A 17,407-nucleotide genomic window follows, 5' to 3' on the forward strand; every position below is an offset into this window, starting at 1 on the left:
TGGTTTGAATTAGAAGAGTTTTTCTTCCTCAGTTAATCCTCTCTGGAAACTCTGAAAGATACTCAGATTTGGGTCCCCCGGGAATTTTGAATTCTAGAAAGTTGAAAATAGATGGCAATTTGGATGCTCACCTTACTAGACCTGGATGGAGGTGGGTGGTCCTTGGACTTCCCACAGGACAGGGAACTCTGATTACTCTTTGGGCTGACGAAGGAGGGAGACTTGATTGGGGGAGAGGGAGGGAAATGGGAGGCGGTGGCAGGGAAGAGCCAGAAATCATAAATAAATAAATAAATAGAAAATAGATATTAACCATCTTGATTGCTATTATATTATCTTCTTACTAGAGACATTAAATCTCCAAATATACCTGTCACATTTGCAGGGAAGGACTCTTGAAATATTTTACCTAATCCTCTGCATTAGGAATCTAGAAAACAATCCAAAGTATTATAGGCTAAGGGTTTAAACTATGCTTATTCCCCTACAATTCCAAAGCCTATTAGTGTATTATTGATGTTAGTTGAGGAGTATGTGAAGTGCTTCTTTACTTGTCTGTTCTCTGGCACACCCTCTGTATCTATACTCCTTCCATTTAAAGGACTCTATTTGAATTGGATTTCACTCCTACTTTATGACCTCATTTGTTCTTAATTACCTCCTTAAGGGCCCTATTTCCAAATTGAGTCAACATCAGAGGTTAGGTTTTGACCTCTAATTCAGGGAAGGCATACATGATCATATTATAGTTACCCGTATATACTCTTATAATACCACCCAGTTTCAAAAAGACACAATGTAGTCCATAATAGAACCTTTATATATTTCATTATTTTAAACACCTTTAATCTCATAAGTGTAACAGTGATACTATTTTATCAAATGAACAATTTAATTCACACATTATTAGGCCTCTTTATTAAGCTATCTTTGACAAACTGATGTATATTTTCTCCTGGCTGAAGCTGATATACCTACTGCTGAGCTAATATTGTCCTTGGCCCTTGACTTGGCTTAAACAGGTTGACAGAAGTTTAATTGACACAGAGTGCAATTATGCTTGTCCTTTGACCTTCTCACAATTACTATGAGAACTTGGAGCTTTCTGGAAGCAGTAGGTATCCCTTAAGACTGATGCCTAAAATAATAACTTATAGAATCCTAGAATTTGCAGGTTAATGTATATGATAATATGAGGACACAGATCTAGAAAAATAAATCACAATAACAGAGTTGAAGTAAATGTTCATTTGTACTTACAATATTGCTACAACAATCTACTGGTATAATACCTTCAGCATACTACTATGAGAAATACTTGAATCTTCTCTCTCATATATGACATAGACACCCATATGAAAAAAATTAAGACCATGTCTCTTAAATTGTGGTCAGCTAATTAATCAAATGTCACTAATTATTGGTATCTATCTTTGAATAAATATACATTCTTATCTTTGGTATGTTTATTACCTATCAAACAATCAAACTAAGATTCATTTATATAACTTAAAGGCCAAGAAAGAGTTACTTTAAAATTTTTTCAATAGTCAGTCTCAAATGATTCTTGTATTTGATGAAATTAGTTGCTATTCATGCTCCTTGCAGATTGTTGTACTCTAAAGCACATTTCACCGTGATGACCTCACAAGCAAAACTCCATGACCCTATCATTCCCTTATGTAGATGCCTACAAAAACAACGCCACATTGGCAATGCCAATTTCCTTTGACCTTTGAGCAGTAATTTGACATTCACAGACTGCTGACACAGTGACTTCAAAATAGTGTGGGTAGGTGACCTTGGGGAAATCCAGAAATAGCGCAGTTTGAACAGAGAACCTTTATAGCTATCTCTTTTTGAAGGATTTCCTTTGAAAACGTTTTTAGAGTTTATATCCTGGGGTCTTTGCCTGACTGAGTCTTGGACATCTCTGAAATTCCATCAAAGCAGGTTCTTGTTGCTCCTATGCAAAGCCCTACAGTTATTTTAATGATATCAGTATCTTTAGCAATTTTGACCACCTTTGTATATTATTCTTTGTCAAAATCTATATTATTTTACATAATTTCTTCTATTTTCTATTCCTAATCTGAACTGCCCTCCTAGATAAAAAATCGAACAATAACCACGCCCCCGTTGCAAATTTTGAAATTTCTCACAACAAATTAAATTACTATTTTCATTTAAACAATTTACTTAAATTATTATCTGTTTTATACATTCCTTTATTTTCTATGTAGATACATGAGAGTTGTGTGCCCACATGTGTGTGTGTGCACATGTGCACCATGGAAGAGAATATAAAATAATTTTCATCTAGAGTGACAGCTAACTTGTTGTTCCAAGGAGCTAAACTGTTGTCTCCTACAAAAAAAAAAAAAAAAGTTAAGTATCCTTAAGGTTTGAGCCATTGTTTCTGCACAAGTGTATTTTTTTAAATTCAGTTTCATTAGAACATTTAGGACACAGGTAAAACAGAAAAAATTTTTTCTAGACATAAAATGAGTTACTTTTTACCCTGTTCCTAATAGAATTTTTATTCCCGTCTGAAACCTTGAGGTGGCTTTAATGTCTGTATTTATACTGGAATTATTCTCCTGAACTCTCACCATGATTGCTTTCTTTCTTTCTTTCTTTCTTCCTTTCTTTCTTTTTTCTCTTTCTCTCTTTCTTTCTTTCTCTTTCTCTCTGATTTATTTTCTTTTCAATTTTATTTTTCTCTTATTGAAAATAATATTTCATACAAGATGTTCTACATGGAGATTCCCCTTCCCCACCTCCTGTAAAAATCCCCCCACCTTCTCTCCCCTTCTACCCAAATACATACCCGTCCTGTCTCTGACTTTTCAAAAGCCAAAAAGACATTAAAGTAATAATTAAATAATATAACAATAAAAAACAGAGTAGGGCAACATAAACTGAAGGAGAAACATAGCAAAATAGATGCAAATGCTTACATATTTGCATACATTGACATCCCATAAAAACCCCCAAACAAAAAATATGATATACACACAAATGATTGTAAGGTTAAAATAAAATCTCTGAGAAAGCATTTTAAGACAAGGAAATTCCAATGATTCCACTGTGTCCACTATGTGTTGGCCTTCTGCTGCTGGGCATGGGGATGGCTTTTAAGAGTGCTGTGTATACTCAGTGAGACTCTGTTAGAGAAAATTAATTTTTCATTTGGGAATGACTATCAGTTGTATATAGCTTCTGGATTAGGGATGAAAGATTGTGCTTAATTCCCCTCTCAGTGCTGGAAACCCATATGGCTCAGATCAGGCAGGGATGCAAGCACAGACTCAAAGAGCTCAATGTTCATGAACCCTGCTGTGTTTAGAAAGCCCTGTTCTTTTGGTGTCTTCCATCCTCTCTGGCTCTTACCATCAAACTGCTTGCTCTTCTACAGGCTTTCCTGAGTCCTGAGAGGAAGGATTTGATAAGAATAACCCTTTTACTTCTGAGTGTTCCACAATCTCTCACTTTCTACATACTACGGTTGTGGGGTTCTCTATTTGTTCCCATGTACTACAGAAAGAATCTTCTCTGATGATGGTTGAGCAAAATACTGGTCTGTGAGTATAGCAGAATATAACTATGAGTCATTTTCTTGCTATATCCTTTAACAGAATAGTAGCATTTGGTTTCCTCTAGGTCCCTGATCTTCCTATTCTCAGGGTCTTAGGCTTTCTTCTCTGTGAGTTAGACTTCATGATCTTTTATCATGCTCTGATAAATGTATTATAGGACTTCTATATCTGTGTTTTCAAACTCTTGCAAATTCTTCCAGCAAAATTGTTCTAAATTCCTAAGAATGCAAAGGTGAGTTCTAGTCAAAGAAAAGATCCACTTCTCTGGTGACAATTTTCTGTAGTATTTATTTTTGCATCACTGTGACCAGATTTATTTAATAGAAAGAAATTAAACGATGTAACCTTTGTTTTGACTCATATTTACACAAGCTTCAACAAGTCATAAAAGGGAAGGATTCTGGAGTAGCACAAGAGATCAGGACTTCACTATAGGATGATGTTGTGATGTTATGATTTACAGGAAGCAGAGACAGAGTCTGGACGCAAGGGCAGGGTGATATAAAATACAAAGGTTGACTTTTAAGGATACACAGTTTCCAAAAGTAATGTACAGGGAGCAAACATTTAAAACTGAAGTCTGCAGGGATATCACAAAAAATAATGACAGATACTTCATTTCTATCTATCTATCTATCTATCTATCTATCCATCTATTTTATCTCTCTTTCCCCCCCGTTAAGAATTTTGTAATCCTATGCACCATTTTACTCAGTTTTATTATCTACTTTCCCATTGTCCAAAAAAAACATTTAGAACCCCAAAATTAGGCCGGGCGGTGGTGGCGCAGGCCTTTAATCCCAGCACTCGGGAGGCAGAGGCAGGCGGATCTCTGTGAGTTCGAGACCAGCCTGGTCTACAAGAGCTAGTTCCAGGACAGGCTCCAAAACCACAGAGAAACCCTTTACTCGAAAAACCCAAAAAAAAAAAAAAACAAAATTATAAGAATTTTTACAGTGAATGTATACTTGTTTTCTTCTCAGTTTTTCAAAGCAAATGTTAAGTTTTATTAGTGGTTTTTAATGCGTGGAATACACCTTAGTTTGTATCCAGAATGGTATAGATACAAAAAGTTTGGAACGATAGTAATAAATAAATTATAGTTGGTGTTGGGAATAAGAAAGGGAAATTGTTTAGCATTTAGAGAAGGTGAACTGATGGCAATTTGACAGGAACAAATCTTGCTATCTTGATAAGTATGTCCAAGGTTGCCACTATGTTAGCATTCACAACTGATTTCTGAAAATACATCAGTCCCTTTTACTTAAACTTATGGAATCAAAACTGACCATCCCAAGGAATTCACTAAAGTATCTGAGTCGTATTTCATTGTTTAGGATAATGAATATCTGTTATCTACTATAAAATTTTGATTGTAGAATTATATACATTTGAAAATGCAGACACATTTGCATATTATATATAGACAATATGTGTATAAAATATAGTGTTCTTCAACTCACATGTATATTAAGGACTTTATAACTTTCAACATTTGTATAAGACTTTCTGTGCTCAGTAATCCTAAGGCCCAGGAAACATTCAGTGTGTAAAGTCATTCTTAAAACTCATCTCTGCTGTACAATTGTGGAAGGATGTATTGAAAACAAAAAGTTGATATTTAGTATTCAGCTGTCCTTCTTTTTGATAAATAAGCTAAATAAATAACCTAAAGAGATTAACACCACTGATTTCACTGTGGCCTGCAGCCTTAATGTATACAGAAGATGCAACATGCTTGACTGTTATGGGAGGTCCTCCCACTCCTCCAGCCTATCACTGCTGAGATACCAGCCCATTGGGGCGTGGTCTCTCTCCCTTTAAAAAAGCGGCCACTTCCCTCTCCTCTCTCTCTTCACTTCCTCCTCCGCTGGCGACTAGACTCCCTTTTTCGTTGCGCAGAGGGCTGACGGTGATCTGTAATTTTTTCCCCTTTAAATAAATGCCACCCTATTAATCATAATTCCAAACTGGTGTGGCATTGTTTATGACTTACGCCTTCAGTTGGCACCCAACGTTTGGTTTTAGAACCTCTCCTTTCCCCGCTCGGCTGCCTGCCACAGTGAGTTTGGCTTGGCGGGAGCCCTCCCTTCCTCAGCCGCCGCCACCGGCGGCCTTGGCCTCCCCACGTGGATTTAAACTCCACAGTCCCGCATAGTCTCTGCCGCATGGTTTGCTCTTTTCTGAATCGTTTTTAAATCTCCCTTGCAAGCACAGCTCTTAAGTGGCACGAACCAGAGCACGCAGTTGCTGAAAGCTGCAACCCCTCAGGGTGACTCTGTCACGTGGAGGCATAAGCGGCTTCCTGGTTGCTCTTCTCTCCCCCTGGATTCTGGGTTTCTGGTTCCGTAGTCTCTGGAATTGATTTAATTACATTTACTTTGTTGAGCAACTTACATTTTCTAGTTTTTAACAAATACTAGGCGGACTCTGAAACAGGACTCTGTTTTCGTCGCGACTTGGCAACAGCGCCACCTGCTGGATAATAGGTAATATGGCAGTTTTCGTTTCCAAAGCGAATTTTACTGTTCTGGTTGCCAATACAATGGGTTATATCATGCAAGGTTTATATGACTATGGGATAACTTAATTTACTGGTTACTAGGCTTCAGTATTCTTTTGAATATTCTATCATTTAGGAAGATCATGGCACTCCTAAGAACCATACAATCTTTACTAGAAACACATGCAGGTCAGGAGATTCAGGATTCAAAAGAGACAATAATAAAGACAATAATAAAAAGACTTGAAATGATTGAAGAAATGATTGGAGCTGGTGAACAGAGTAATAAGGCACAAGGACAGGATACAATGCCAACACCAGCTATTAGAACTGGCTTACACAAGGTTTTAGCGGCATACCCTATACTTAATTCTGACAAAGTGTCAACTTCTAAAGGCTCAAAGGGAGTCAGAGAAGCTAGATGGACACCAATAGCAATGAATGATCTAAAAGAAATTAAGCAAGCTATTGTTAATTTTGGCTTGCACTCTGCATATGTAAAGGAAATGATAAGGACTTGGGCTTATAATGTTAGAGCTACTCCCTATGATTTCCATCAGTTAGTGTCTGCAGTTTTAGATAATGGACCTTCCTTGAGGTTTGGAATTTATTTCAGAGAAGAATCCAAACATATGGAACAGCAAGGAAGAGCAAAAGGTGTCGAGGTTTCCCAAGATCAAATTCTTGGTGCAGGAGAATATGCTGATCCATAGGTCCAAGCTCTTTATGATGATGAAGTACTGTGTCTATGTCACCAAGCAGCATTAAATGCTTGGAATAGGATACAAGATCCAGCAAAAAGGGTTGAATCATATACTAGAATTAGGCAGGGACCGAGAGAATCCTTTATTGACTTTTTGCAAAGATTAATTAAGGCTCTGGACATAGGGGTAACAGACCCAGAAGCTAGACGAATACTTCTTGAATCTCTAGCTTTTGAGAATGCAAACAAAGAATGCAAAAAGATAATTGGGCCTTTAAAGTCTAGATCAGCACCTATGGATGAATGGATTCAGCATATGATGAATGTTGAGACGTTTAGTTATAACGATGAACCTTGGGTAGGAGAAGCGATTTCCAAAGCAATGAGGAGACATCAAACTGCCAGGTGTTTTAATTGTGGTAAATTAGGACATCTGAAAAGGGATTGCAGGCACAGAATTTCTAGGAATATTATCTCCTCTGGGAATGACAAAAATAGGAGACCTCGGCCTTCAGGTATATGTAGGTAGGAGATGCGGTAAAGGCCGACATTGGTCCAATGAATGCAGGTCAACAACAGACAAACAAGGCAACCCGAGACCATCGGGAAACTCCTTGAGGGGCCTCTCGCAGGCCCCCAAGCCAACAGTGGCCCAGTCATTCCCAGTCACAGTGGAGAACGTGCCTCAACAAGAAAATTAAAAGCTCCAATTTCTGCTGCAAAAAGTAATACTGGTCTAAATGATGAAATACGTGTGGAAGATGAGTCAAAAAACCCAGTAGGTCAGAGTAAACATATATTTTGGCAGACTTCTATTAATGATCAAAGACCAAAGCTAAGAGTCTGTATAAATGGTACTTTTATTGAAGGCTTATTAGACACAGGTGCGGATGTAAGTATCATTACCCCAGAATCTTGGCATCCGAATTGGCCTCTTCAAGAGGTAGATGTTCAGTTCCTGGGAATTGGAACCCTATCTCGTGTAAAACAAAGCACAAGATGGGTTGAATGCATGGGGCCCGAAGGGCAAATAGGAAGACTAAGGCCATATATAGCCAATATTGCCATAAATTTATGGAGCCGTGACCTGTTACAGCAATGGAATACCCAGGTTAACATTCCTGTAGTTCCAGGAACTCATAATTCTGGGAAGGATATGATGAGGTATTATGGAAAATGGTCACCAGCCATTCAGGCTGTACAAGAACATACAGCAAATACCAAACTTTTAGAGGTACCAACAGCCCTACCTTTAAAATGGCTAACTGAGAAGCCAATATGGATCAAACAGTGGCCTCTAGCTGAAGATAAACTACAGGCATTGGAACAGCTGGTGCAAGAGCAACTAGATGCTCACCATATTGAAGAATCAACCAGCCCTTGGAATTCTCCTGTGTTTGTTGTAAAAAAGAAATTGGGTAAATGGAGAATGGTGACAGATCTAAAGAGATGTCAACAAAGTAATTCAACCTATGGGCCCACTACAATCTGGAATTCCTTTGCCTTCTCTGTTACCAAAAGGATGGCCTCTTAAAGTTATTGATTTGAAAGATTGTTTTTTCACTATACCATTACAAGAAAAGGATAGAGAAAAATTTGCCTTCACAGTGCCTACTTACAATAATTCTCAGCCTAATAGGAGATATCAATGGACTATCCTCCCACAGGGTATGCTCAATAGTCCTACACTGTGCCAATATTTTGTAAGTAAGCCATTGGAAATAATTCGTAAACAATTCCCCAAGTCCATCATTTATCATTACATGGATGACATCTTTTATCTGATTCAAATAAAGATACTTTAGAAAGGATGTTTGAAGAAGTAAAGAAAGTCTTGCCTAGGTGGGGATTACAAATTGCCCCTGAAAAGATTCAAAGAGGAAATTCTATTAATTACCTAGGTTACAGAATAGGGTTAGAGAAAATTAAAACGCAAAAGGCACAAATTAGGAGAGACCGCTTAAAGACTCTTAAAGACTTTCAAAGATTGTTAGGAGACATTTCCAGTCTACGACCAGCTGTTGGGATAACACCTGATCTAATAGTTCATTTAAACAAAACCTTAGATGGTGATAAAGATTTGAATAGTCCAAGAAAACTGACAGCTGAAGCAGAAAAGGAACTGACAATGATTGAGGAAAAATTACAGGAGGCACATGTGGATAGGGTGAACCCAAATCTTAGCTGCATCCTAGTCATATTGCCTTCCAGAATTTCTCCTACAGGGATTCTAATGCAGAGGGAAGATATTATTTTAGAGTGGATATTTATACCTAATAAACCAAGTAAAAAATTAAAAACTTATGTGGAAAAAGTCTCTGAATTAATTATAAAAGGTAAGCTGAGACTTCGTCAACTAGCAGGTATAGACCCAGCAGAAATTATAGTGCCTTTTACTACTGAAGAAATAAAAAAGTTATGGGAAGACAATGAACCGTTGCAAAGAGCTTGTGCTAATTTTTTGGGAGAAATTAATAGCAACTATCCCAAAAGTGGTAGACTTAACCTCATAAAAAGAACTTCTTGGATTCTTCCTAGAATTGTACGTGATGCTCCAATAACTGGAGCCCGTACGTTCTATACTGATGCAAATAAATCAGGGAAAGCAGGTTACAAGTCAGATGAATTGAGTAAGGTGGAACAAAGCCCTTATAATTCTGTCCAGAAGGCAGAATTATATGCCATTCTTATGGTGCTAAGGGATTTTAAAGAACCTCTTAATATAGTTACAGATTCACAATATGCAGAAAGAGTTATCTTGCATATTGAAACCGCTGAATTTATACCAGATGACACAGAGTTGACTTCATTGTTTATCCAGGTACAAGACATAATCAGGAACAGGCTTTGCCCGATGTACTTAACACACAGTTCTGCCTGGTCCTCTAGCCCAAGGCAACGCTGAGATTGATCAATTATTGATTGGAAGTGTGTTGCAGGCCTCAGAATTTCATAAGAAGCATCATGTCAATAGTAAAGGCCTAAAGAAAGAATTTTCCATTACTTGGCAACAAGCTAAGGACATTATAAAGAGATGTCCTACTTGTTCTTTCTATAATCAAACACCGTTGCTTGCAGGGAGTAACCCAAAGGGTACTAAGAGAAATGAAATCTGGCAGATGGATGGGTTCCACTTTATGGAATTTGGTAAATTAAAATATGTACACCACACCATAGACAGGTATTCAGGTTTTCAAAGGGCTACTGCCCTGAGCTCAGAAAAGGCTGATTCAGTAATCACACATTTATTGGAAGTTATGGCCATCATGGGTATACCTGCGCAAATAAAGACAGATAATGGTCCAGCATATGTATCTAAGAAAATGAAACGCTTTTTTGATTATTATAATATAAAACACATTACAGGTATACCAAATAATCCTACAGGTCAGGCAGTTATAGAAAGATCAAATCGTACTATAAAGGATATGCTGAACAAACAGAAAGGGACCGAAAATACCCCCAGAAATAGATTACATAATGCTTTATTAACCTTGAATTTTCTTAACGCTAATGAGAAAGGAACGACAGCAGCAGAGAGACATTGGATAATGGAAAAGTCTGCTGAACTAAATCAACCGATTTATTTCAAAGATGTGCTGACCTCTCAATGGAAGCCAGGAGATGTGCTACGTTAGGGAAGGGGTTTTGCTCTTGTTTCCACAGGAGAAGAAAAATTGTGGATACCATCAAAATTAATAAAGTTTCAATTTGAAGAGGAGAAACCTCTTGGAAAGGAGAAATGACAACTTATCCACAATGATGATATTCATACAGGTTGTAAGAAAAACATATAGAATGGGGGCAGGTTTCTGTTCTTATCTCCACAGGAAAACACTCATCTTTGAAAAATTCAAGGGACCCTGGATATTTGGATACTGACAGATGGAAAAATACCTGCCCAATAGGAAATATCAAGAAAATTGAATGGTTTGTGTAAGTAAAATTAAACCATATTTCTAAATTTATAAAGCTGGTTTTGAAGTTGGACTCTGGCTCAGTCCCTCTCCAATTCCAAGCCTGTTAGTAAGAGAAAAACCCAGAGTTTCTGGACTTTCTGTCTCATGTCAAGAGCCATGATGTGGGACAGAAAGAAATATGAGTTTAGAAAACATCTTTGCTTTTCTTCATATCTATCATACTTTTCATTGAATATATCTATCATGTCTTTCATTGAATATATATATATATATATGCCTATATGATTAATGTTTAAGTTTTTCATAATGAACAATGAGTTTTTCCTGAAGTGACATTTGAAGTTTCCAGGAAGAAGATGGGGCCCCATAACAACAACTCCACCTGGTTGATATGACGTCATGATACTGATAGCGCTACTACAAGACCTGCTTTGGATACCAGCTGCACAAGACAGTTCCAACTTGGTTAGCTGAAATGGTGCACATCTTATACAACATTTTGGCCAGACCTGCACAAAATACTCAGAGACTATTGGCAATTTTAAAAGACATTGATCTTGAAATTTAACCATCATTTTACTTTCACAGGATCCCCCAGAAAGAACGTCGCCCCCATGACAGCTGGAAGTAATTCTAGAGGACGATGTCCCCTCTCCCAGTAAAGTTTGCCCTTGGGTTTAGGGACATCATTTAAGGGTTGATTTTAATTAGTATACGATTGAGGGTTGGGGGAGGAATTCTATAAGCTCTGGGATCATTTTGGAAAAAAAAAAAGAGGGATGATGGGATAATAGATTTGTAATTGTGAGTTACTGTTTTTAGACAAATATATTGGTATAGATTCTTGTATATTGACACAAAGTTAAATTATATTGACTATTGTATGCATGTATGTTTCTACCTCTGTTTAAAACATTTTTTATGTATTGACATATATTGTATATATATATATATATATATATATAGTATATATTTACCATATTGCAGTGTACATTTCTACCTCTGATTAAGACACTTATATAATGTTTGTGTATTGATATATATTTACCTACTGCAATGTATATTTGTACATTGTTTATATTTGGAGGCCATTGTCCTCATTTGTTTCACAGTCGTTTATTGTCTTAGTCTTTAAGTTAGATAGATATTGAGAATTATATAGACTAATAGTCATCTAAGTTTGTCATTTATAATTAGACTAATCAGGTTCTTTAGGTATAAAGAGATTATACTCAGTATAGATAGATAATCTTCAACTTCTTCAAAGAGCTGTAGAAAATGGCCTTTAATCTAACTCTGAGTTTTTTGATATTGAGACACAATTGCTCCTGGCAACACCACTCTATTCCAGAGAGAATGTTGAGCACCAAAGACACTCCACCTAGAGCCTTCCTTTTTGGCAGAACTGGCCTTGGTGCAAAGAAATGCCCATACCTCAACCACTGACAAAGATACAGAGCATGCATCAATGGATAAAACAGGGCTGTCATATCCTGCCAAGACAGGGTAAGATAGTTTTGAAAAGTTGCTTGCCTTTGAAAATGGTATGTTAGTTATGTTAGGCCTTAGCCAATGTTGGTTGCTTCAACGCTGCTAATGTGACTTTGGGTGGTTGCCCAGGTAGCTAGTTGTCTCTGTGATTTGTTGCATGTTTTGGAAGTTGTTTTACTGAACTTCCTAATTACCCAGGTAACATTATTTCCCTTCTCAGATCTTTGATGGGGTTGAAGACTATATAAATGTAGTTACTTTCTCTCATGACTTGGCCAAGTTATTTATTATACAAGACCTAACCTAGTTAGAATAGGATATTTGTACTTATTGTATATAATTTCATAGTAGGTTTAGAACTCTCTTATTTAAACAAAAGGGGGAGGTGTTACGGGAGGTCCTCCCATTCCTCCAGCCTATCACCGCTGAGATACCAGCCCATTGGGGCGTGGTCTCTCTCCCTTTAAAAAAGCAGCCACTTCCCTCTCCTCTCTCTCTTCACTTCCTCCTCCGCTGGCAACTAGACTCCCTTCCTGGTTGCGCAGAGGGCTGACGGTGATCTGTAATTTTTTCCCCTTTAAATAAATACCACCCTATTAATCATAATTCCAAACTGGTGTGGCATTGTTTATGACTTACGCCTTCACTTGACTATAAGACAAAAACATACTCTTGTTTTCTATAGTGGAGCGGCAGAGTGACAATAGTTCTTGTGATGAAATCCCTGACCTACTTCAATATTTATGTTTTATTCTGCCTAGAGAATAATTCAGCTGAGTTAAATAACTCCTTTAGAGGCCAGCATAATTTATAAGGATTTCCATAAATTATAAGATTTATATGTTTAAGTAGGTAAAACATACATGCACACATACATACACACAAAAGAACTTCATTGAGATTATCATAATTAATACCTCAATTAAATAAAAATGAAAAGAAGAGAAAAAAGGAATTCAGACTATTTATAACTCCAAAAAACACGCTAAGTAAATAAAAATGTGAGAATCTTCTTGACAAAGAGAAGGGTTAGAAATACAATTGACTAGACGGAATTCAACGAGTCAAGCACAGAAGAAAGAAGAAGGTAAGAGAAAAGTCAATACAAGATTATAATGAAAATAAAAATACAGATAAATCAGTGCAATAATTTAAATAATTTAAGTGGAAACAATTATTTGGTCTTGCACCATGTTATGTTCTCTGATTTAAAGCATAGTTCTACTTTAGAATTAATGTGTCAACAACTAGCTGTTGGCACTATGGTCTTCTGTTTTGATCAGATAATTTGCATTCTATTTTTAAAACTTTGAGTGTTTCATTTTCCTTTTTTTCTTTTGTTATGTATTTCTGCATCTTTTTTAACCTTAAAAGTTATTATTAATGATAATAAACTATATTGCAATTTTCTTGTCACAAGACAATAAAAGCTGTGATTTCTTTCATTATCGATAATCACACATTACAATCCCTGTTCCATATGAGAGCAATTATATTACAGTAGCACCATAAATACCACTGTACATTTAAAAAGAGTTAAAGCTTAAAAGCAGCAGCTCATCCCAATTCATGTAAAAAATGTGAAGCATGCCTCATTCCATGCAATTCCTTTAACCTCATCTGTTTCTGTGGCTAATGCTAATCTTTATACTAGCTAAGACCTTATAAAACTTCACTAGGTTCTGTCTGTTTCTTACCTGTTAAAGACTTGATTGTTAATTTTGTCTCTTCTGAGGAAAATGAAGCATCCACACCCTAACAATCTTTTGAAGTAAGCATGGGATGAACATGTTTTTCTCAAATATCAAGAGAGCGTATGCTGCTATAGCATTTCTGGTGAAGGATGCTATAGCATTTCTGCTATAGCATTTCTGGTGAAGACTCTATAATAGAATTGGAATGCTTGCTTAATTGTCACAACTTGCATACGTAAGCATCTTATGTCCACTTAGGAGGAAAAAAAGGATATTTCAATGACTTTGAAGAAAATGTTCAGGAGTTTATATGTGTTTCCTAGTAGAGTTTTCAGTAATTATACAAAGGTAATATCTGTATTATTTTTTAATTCCATGTCAAGTATCTATAAAAATTAGAGTATATTGTTTATTTACTTAAACTCTACGTTTTTCTATGTCTAATCAAGAATCACTTTAATCAGGAAAAAGTTTTAGAAAAATGATATACTGCAGAAGGATATTTGAACAGGTCACAAAATGTCAAGCAAAATGACACTCAGAGCTCTTTCTGAATTCCACATTGATAACATTTGTCCTTTAAATTAGTATTGAAAAGATTATAAAATTAACAGATTTGAAAATGCACACTTAATTCTTTCTTAAGTCAAACTTTTTCATAATAAAGAACATCTTTATTTTTTATAAATTAGTAGACTATATAAAATATCCACCCAGAAGAGGGTTGGATTGATCAATTACTCACTTCAAGCCTGCCCTCATTCAAAGTTAGTGAATTTCAAGTAATTGGAAGTAAAGAAAATCCTTGAAATTCAAAAGTATAGATGTTTACTAAAAGCTAAGATTGTTACATACTTTTCAGTTGCTGTGATAAAATACTAAAACCATAGGTAAATTTCAACAAGAAAAGAGCTTGTTTTAGTTTACAGTTCCAGAAGGAATCAAATCCATCATGATGGGGAATACAGGGGCCTGTGCAAGGAGGGAAGAGCAACAAGAGCAGGAAGCAGGCTATGACATTTTTGGTCATATAGGAAGCAGAGAGTGAGAACAGGAGATGGTATAAGGCCTCGGCTTCTAGCCACAGTAGTGCACTTCCTCCAGCAAGGCTCTGCTCTAATCACACCACACACTGAGGACCTTATGCTTTGATTCATAAGCCTGTGGGAAACACTTCTCATGTAAACAACCACAACATGTATACACTTCCCATGTATATGATCAAAATAATTTATACATTTTTGCTCTCACTGAGCGAAAGAAAAAATAACCTTAACACGTTCTAATATCATCTTTCTATTGGAAAAGGTCAACCCTTTCCAGATATTTGTAGTTCCAAATTACTTAGGGAAAACTCCAAAACAGAATAAATAAAAAATGAAAAGCAGAAACGTCTTGTTATATTATAGAAGCACAACCAATTCTTACATTAAAATGAAGAATTTCCAATTTGTCTTGGTAAAATACCTTCAATGTTGTTTTAGTCTTATTCAACAAATCTCTAACTATGTATTATAGGATGTCTAAAACATAGTAAAATTGGCAATTCTACCAAAGGCAATCTATAAATTCAATGCAATCTCCATCAAAAATCCCAACAAAATTCTTCACAGACCTTGAGAGAACAATAATCATCTTTATTTGGAAAAAAAATATAGAATAGTCAAAACAATCCTATACAATAGAGGAACTTCCGGAGGCATTACCTTCCCTGACTTCAAATTCTATTACAGAGCTACAGTAATGAAAACAGCTTGGTATTGGCATAAAAACAGAGATGTTGACCACTGGAATCAAATCGAAGACCCGGATGTTAATCCACAAACCTATGAACACCTGATTTTCGACAAAGGAGGTAAAATTATACAATGGAAGAAAAAAAGCATCTTTAACAAATGGTGCTGGCATAACTGGATTTCAACTTGTAGAAGAATGAAAATAGATCCATATCTATTAACATGCACAAAACTCAAGTCCAAATGGATTAAAGACCTCAATATTAATCTGACCACACTTAACCTGATAAGAGAAAGTGGAAAGTAATCTACAACACATGGGCACATGAGACCAATTCCTACGTATAACCCCAGTAATACAGACAATAAGAGCAACAATAAATAAATGGGACCTCCTGAAACTGAGAAGCTTCTGTAATGCAAAGGACACTGTCACTAAGACAAAAAGGCAACCTACTGAATGGGAGAAGATTTTCACCATCCCCACATCAGACAAAGGTCTGATCTCCAAAATATATAAAGAACTTAAGAAACTAGACATTAAAACTCTAATTAACCCAATTAAAAATGGGGTACTGAATTTAACAGAGAATTCTCAACAGAAGAAGTTCAAATGGCCAAAAGACACTTAAGGTCATGCTCAACCTCCTTAGCCATCAGGGAAATGCAAATCAATACAACTTTAAGATACCATCTTACACCTGTCAGAATGGCTAAAATCAAAAACACCAATGATAGCCAGTGCTAGAGAGGATGTGAGTAATGGGAGCACTCATCCATTGTTGGTGGGAATGCACACTTGTGCAACCACTTTGGAAATCGGTGTGGCAGTTTCTCAGGAAACTGGGAGTCAACCTACCTCAGGATCCAGCAATTCCACTCTTGGAAATATACCCAAGAGATGCCCAATCATACTACAAAAGCATTTGTTCAACTATGTTCATAGCAGCATTATTTGTAATAGTCAGAACCTGGAAACAACCTAGGTGCACCTGAATAAAAGAATGGACAGAGAAGGCGTGGCACATATACAGTTTAGAGTTCTACTCAGCATTAAAAAAAAAAACAATGACATCTTGAATTTTGCATGCAAATGGATGGAAATAGAAAATACTATCCTGAGTGAGATAACCCAGACCCAAAACGATGAATATGGTATGTACTCACTCATAAGTGGATTCTAGCCATAAACAAAGGTCATTGAGCCTAGAATTTGTGATCCTACAGAAGCTATATAAGAACGTGAACCCAAAGAAAAACATATAGTTATCCTCTTGGATATTGGAAGTAGACAAGATTCCCGGAAAAAGATGGGAGCATGAGGGTGGGGATGGTGTGGGGGGAAAGGGAGATGGGGAGAGAAAATGGAGAATGGGAGGATTGGGAAGAGCTTGAGGAAATGGGATGGTTGAGATGGAGGAAGGATAGATATGGGATCAGGGAAGAAGATATCTTTACTAAGGGAGCCATTTTAGGGTTGGCAAGAGACTTGGCTCTCGATGGGTTCCTAGGTGTCCATGGGGATGTCCCCAGCTAGGTCCTTGGGCAGTAAGGGAGAGGGTGCCTGAACTGTCCTTATCCCATAGCCACACTGATGAATATTTTGCATATCACCATTGAACCTTCATCTGGCGATGGATGGAGATAGAGACAGGGGCCCACATTGGAGCACTGACTGAGCTTCGAAGGTCCAGATAAAGAGCAGAATGTGGGAGAACATGAGCAAGGAAGTCAGGACTGCGAGTGGTGCGTCCACCCACG

The sequence above is a fragment of the Microtus oregoni genome, unplaced genomic scaffold (assembly GCF_018167655.1).
Source record: "Microtus oregoni isolate MIOR12 unplaced genomic scaffold, Mior012 000021F_ref0000039, whole genome shotgun sequence".
Classification (NCBI taxonomy): Eukaryota; Metazoa; Chordata; class Mammalia; order Rodentia; family Cricetidae; genus Microtus; species Microtus oregoni.